Source organism: Triticum dicoccoides, chromosome 7A (genome assembly GCF_002162155.2).
Source record: "Triticum dicoccoides isolate Atlit2015 ecotype Zavitan chromosome 7A, WEW_v2.0, whole genome shotgun sequence".
NCBI classification, from domain to species: domain Eukaryota; kingdom Viridiplantae; phylum Streptophyta; class Magnoliopsida; order Poales; family Poaceae; genus Triticum; species Triticum dicoccoides.
This window is the reverse complement of record NC_041392.1, coordinates 691,022,027-691,027,056: the sequence shown is the minus strand read 5'-3', so window position 1 is coordinate 691,027,056 and position 5,030 is coordinate 691,022,027. Positions and strand designations below refer to the sequence as shown.

Below are 5,030 nucleotides of genomic sequence, written 5' to 3'. Positions count from 1 at the left end.
GAGTACTTGGATAGAGACATTCGAAGTCAGATGCCTGCACCTTTTTTTACATGAAATTAAGGAGCTTTATTGCATGATTGAGATCCGGTTACATTCAGCTAAGAAGTTGCTAACTAAGAAGGGTGGACAAGAGTCCAGCTAAATGTCTGATACTGAAAGATTAGTCGCATGTTTCGCGCAAAGATCAACCGAACAATTGGCTTCTCTTAAGACATGATGGATCGAGAAGTAAACAAAGTTTGCAGCTCTATTGCATGATTGAGATCCGGTTACATTCAGCTAAGAAGCTGCTAACTAAGAAGGGTGGACAAGAGTCCAGCCAAACGTCTGATACTGAAAGATTAGTCACATGTTTCGCGCAAAGATCAACCAAACAATTGGCTTCTCTTAAGACATGCTGGATCGAGAAGGAAACGAAGTTTGCAGCTCTTGTTTTGATTTCATCGAAGATAGGCTTCACAATCGATCTAGGACTGATGCGAGTTCCAGAGGTTCGCTACCTCCAAGCAGTCCACCTCCATTACCACGTGCGAGAAGCCCCTCAATTGGGCAAATATCACTCCCTCTCGCAATGCTAGAGTTTCGTCATTGAAGGGGTCAGTTACACCGGCGATTGGCTTGCTCCATGCGCCAATGAAGGAGAGGTGTGAGCGAGCAACTCCTCCTGCGCCTCCCACATGGAGCTGTGTGTCGAGAGCGCCATCCGTGTTGATTTTGATCCACCCAGGCTGGGGTGGACTCTAGTTCTGAACCCCCATGTTGCGTCGCTGGGTCGTAGGCAGATCTGGTAGAGCCAGGTCCAGATGTCTGCACCTAGTTTCGGCAACTTAGGGTCAGTTTGGTTGGCACCCTGGCCATCTCGTGCCTGGCCACAAACTCTCCTGGAACCTTCCTGGTGTTTGTTTGGTTAGCGTCCTGAACGATCGAACATGTGCCTGACTGGAGCAAACCTGGAATCGTCGTTAGCCTGAGCCAACCGTGGCATCGCCATTAGCCTGGCCCAGGCCATCCGTTCTGGATGCCTGGTGCATGCCTGGCTATAGATTAATATTAAAATAATTGGCTGGGCTGATGGGCTCCACGCTTGTATAGATTGTTAGCCTTACAATTTTCTCTCTAATACTTTTTCAGGCCAGGCTACCAACCAAACATCCCATTTCCAGGCCAGCCTGCCCAGGCACAAAACACATATTCTCCAGGCCCAACTCAGGCACCGAATTTCTCCAGGTACACTACCCCAAACTGACCTTTTCCTGACGGCCGAAACCCGTCAGGAATGAGCCATTTTCGTCAGGAACAATGCACTACCGTCAGGAATTCCCCGTCAGTAACAGCTTGTCAGGAATGTCTATTATTCCTGAAGGTGGCCGTCACGAATGAGGTTCCTGACGGCATTTCCTGACGGGTGACCTAAGTTGCGCAAACTCTGCTTTCCTGAAGGCTAGACCGTCAGGAAACACCGTCAGGAACACTTGCCGTCAGGAACCTAACCTATTCCTGTCAACTGGTGCGTACCTTCAGGAATGAGCTGGGGGATATTCGTGACGGCTGGCATCGTTAGGTATAAATTACCATGTCCGTCAGGAATCAACCATGAGAAGCAAAACCTATTATTAAAAATTAGTGCAAAATTATATATGAAAATTCACAGCAATGTGTCAAATCCTCTCTCATATCATGCACAAACCATGGTCGCACAGCGCATTTGAAAATCACATTCAATTCATAATTCACAATGAACCAATTATATTGAAAGCTCAATGTTCACAAGATCCACATATTTATATCCAACTCATGATTCATAGAACCTCAACTCACATGATTTGCCACGAATTTACATGAATTGCCAAGAGAAGCAAGTGAAAAAATAAAAGGCTACCTGCACCCTGGTTCACGATATTAAACACTAATTATGCTAGTGGCATTCCTGAATGATTATCCTCTTTGGAGTAGAACCACGCTCATCCAGGTGTGTAGCATGAGCAAGATCTTCAGGATGAGAAGAATTTGTCAATGGAGTACAAGCATTCTCTTGGCCTTGGGAGGATCATTCACCCCTACAACAAAAAATGTAGCAGACTTCAGTGAACAAGGTGAAAGGCAAATCTATGGTACATATACAAGTTGTCAAACCAAAATATAAAATCCACCTAATGAAACACATTATTTGCTAGCAAGAAAGTGAAAAAGTCTTATCTTGGTGCCAAGTGTAGGCTGCAATCATGAAGTAACAGGAATAAAATGAAAAAGTCTCGAATTGTCAGTACCAGGTCTAGGTTGTCCTCATTCACTCTCACCCATTGATGATTTGGTGTTCCATAACATGAAGCACCAATCAACAGTTCGACACAAGCAGGCAGCAGCAAAACAGGGAAGCAACCAACAAGCAAGCAGCAGCACGTGCACAACATGGGGAAGCAACAAGCAATCAAGTAGCAGCAGCACATGAACAGCATGGGGAAGCAACTAGCGAGTAGAAGCAGCAAGGGCATGACGAACAGGGGAAGCAAGCAGCAGCAGCAGCAGCTCAACAAAAACTCAATTCAAATAGATGAAAGAGGTCGAGATTACCTAGTCTGGTGTGGTTGCCATTGGGAGGACATGCTCCCTATGCATTCTTTTTTTCATTCGTAATCACGAAATACGGCGGCATACGCATGTCTGAGCATGTCCCCATGTCCGGCTTTTTAGGCTAGCACTACAAGTATAGAGAAAAATAGTTAACTTTGTATGATAACCACCACCAATTGAGTTGTACATGAATAGACGCATAATGCACAGGCACTTAAGCAGGCAGCAACCACTGATTGAAATACACAGACACTTATTCCCTCCATGACAAAAGTTAGATTTACACTTATTCATGGACAGAGGGAGTAGGCAGCAGCCTCTGAAGCCATAAAAACTATGCCTATATCAGAGTAAGATTTTCTTTCACAAGAGACTCTAGAAATACTGCCTTTGTATGAGACAAATAGATTGTTTCTTATCATAGATTATCATCAACACATGAACTACTATGACGCACCCTGTTTTGATTACATTACAATCTGCATGTATTATACGTAGATATACTTGTGAAATTCAACGTAAGAATAGTTTGCATAGAGGAATTGCGGATCATAAGCACTACTTACCAGATCACTACCATCCATTGGCTCATCATGAAAAGCAAGAAGCTCTTGGGTATTACCTATCCCATCTTGACATATATCAACTACAGTGCAACAAATGGTTCAGTTTATGTGCAAAGCATCAACAGGATCTGTAACACAATCAAAGCAAATATGAGTAAAAGATGAACAATACTTGTAGATGTTTGGTCAGAAGAGAATCATTTTTGCAGTGCCTTTGCAACTGAACATTTTTCCTCAATAAATCTTGGTACAACAGAGTGTGATTGTCCTACATCCTTCTCCCTAGCTTTTGCAACAAGCACTGCTTTCCTTATAGCACCATCACCTATAACTCAAATAAACTACCCATGCACCTGTAAGTGTTCAATTTTGTAGCTTCCCTATGGCAATACATCTTTCCCACCATAAACTGAATGCAACTTACCAACATGCTTTTGGTCTGAATGGATGATCATGAACCACCCCTGAAACATAGCGAATTTATCACAAGTGCACGATTACTCAAACAGCAAAATCAGCATCATTTAAGTACTTAATTTGGAAACTAATTGTGAACCAAAAAGGCAATAGTAGACAGATTTGACAACTAAATTGCAATCCTAAATAGCAATTTCTCTCTCCCTATAGAAGTCCTTTCACACTGACATAAAGATGCACAACGAGGCATGTTCAGAATTAAAAATGAAATAAATAATCTTTTACTTTTACCATAAAACATATGGATGATTGTACAAGGTAATTCTATTGCACCAGCTTCAGTACACAAGGTCATTTGACACCAAAGAATGCATGGCAATCTTTGTCACAAACTAAAACGCAGAACAAAGCCATGAAGAAATATATGCGAAGATTAACATACTATATTAATCAAACAATATCTGAGGTCGATCTCAAACAACAATGTACAGAGTAACAACAAGCAAGGAATAACAAAAGAGTAGATCTAGCTCTGCAGCAGAAGTAAAATTATTTGACACGGCAGCCAGATTAGGAAGAGGAGGAGCAGGGGGGCCCTGGACGGGGATGGAGTCACCTTTGCACGCAGGCGGATCTGGGGGAGGATCTGGAAGTCAGAGCCGAGGTAGGCAGATCTGGACGTCCTAGGCTCGCAGCGAAGAGGTGGCCGGTCTGGAGGGGTGGAGGCGGCCCTCAACAGCGGGGTGGACGACGCTTCATGGGGAGGGAGGCGGCCGTCGACGGCGAGGTGGACGGCGCTTCAAGGGGAGGGAGGCGGCCGCCAGCGGCGGGGTGGATGGCGCTCCATGGGGAGGGAGGCGGCCGTCAACGGCGAGGTGGACGGCGCTTCATGGGGAGGGAGGCGGCCGTCAACGGCGGGGTGGACGGCGCTCCATGGGGAGGGAGGCAACAGTCAACGGCGAGGTGGATTGTGCTCGATGGGGATGGAGGCGGTGGATCTGAACTGGACTGCGGGCACGGGGGCAAGTGGAGGCCCTCGATCTGAACTCTGAGCGTGCACGCGCCTCTCGCAAGAGAAAATATCTCCGCGTCCCGCGACTTGTGTCTTCCTGACGGCCACGTACGCGCTCCTGAAGGTGCGCAACTGATTCGCGACGTGGATATGACCCCGAACGCGAACGTGGCACATCGTTCCTGAAGGTTAATCTCTTTCCTGAAGGCTATCAAGCAGAACGTCAGGAACGTAGCGATCATTCCTCTCAGCGGACCATCCACGTCAGGAACGCGTTCACGTTCCTGAAGGAGCCATCGTGGCCGTCACGATCGTACGTGGCCATCACGAAAAACTCTGTTTCGGGTAGTGGCAGAGTGGCCAGGACACGAACCAAACATGCCCTTAATAATAAGGTTTCGACGAATACATTGGATTCTACCACAAGCAACACAAACTGGACTAGCAGACCAAGTTAGAGGCAT

At 45.9% G+C, this 5,030-nt stretch overlaps 1 long non-coding RNA gene across 3 annotated transcripts; it reads right to left on the bottom strand.

Annotated features, from left to right (window-relative positions):
• Window positions 1-1,726: 1,726 nt before the first annotated feature.
• On the bottom strand, window positions 1,727-4,631 carry LOC119327662. 3 transcript variants are annotated; one of them, XR_005158642.1, is made up of 6 exons: window positions 4,171-4,630; window positions 3,562-3,601; window positions 3,310-3,478; window positions 3,138-3,217; window positions 2,572-2,698; window positions 1,727-2,057 (listed from the first exon to the last, which is right to left on the bottom strand). It is a non-coding gene; the product is annotated as an uncharacterized LOC119327662 (long non-coding RNA). The 3 variants fall into 3 exon arrangements; XR_005158640.1 differs by having other exon boundaries at window positions 3,310-3,601; window positions 4,171-4,631; XR_005158639.1 differs by having other exon boundaries at window positions 3,310-4,628.
• Between the last annotated feature and the right edge of the window lie 399 nt (window positions 4,632-5,030).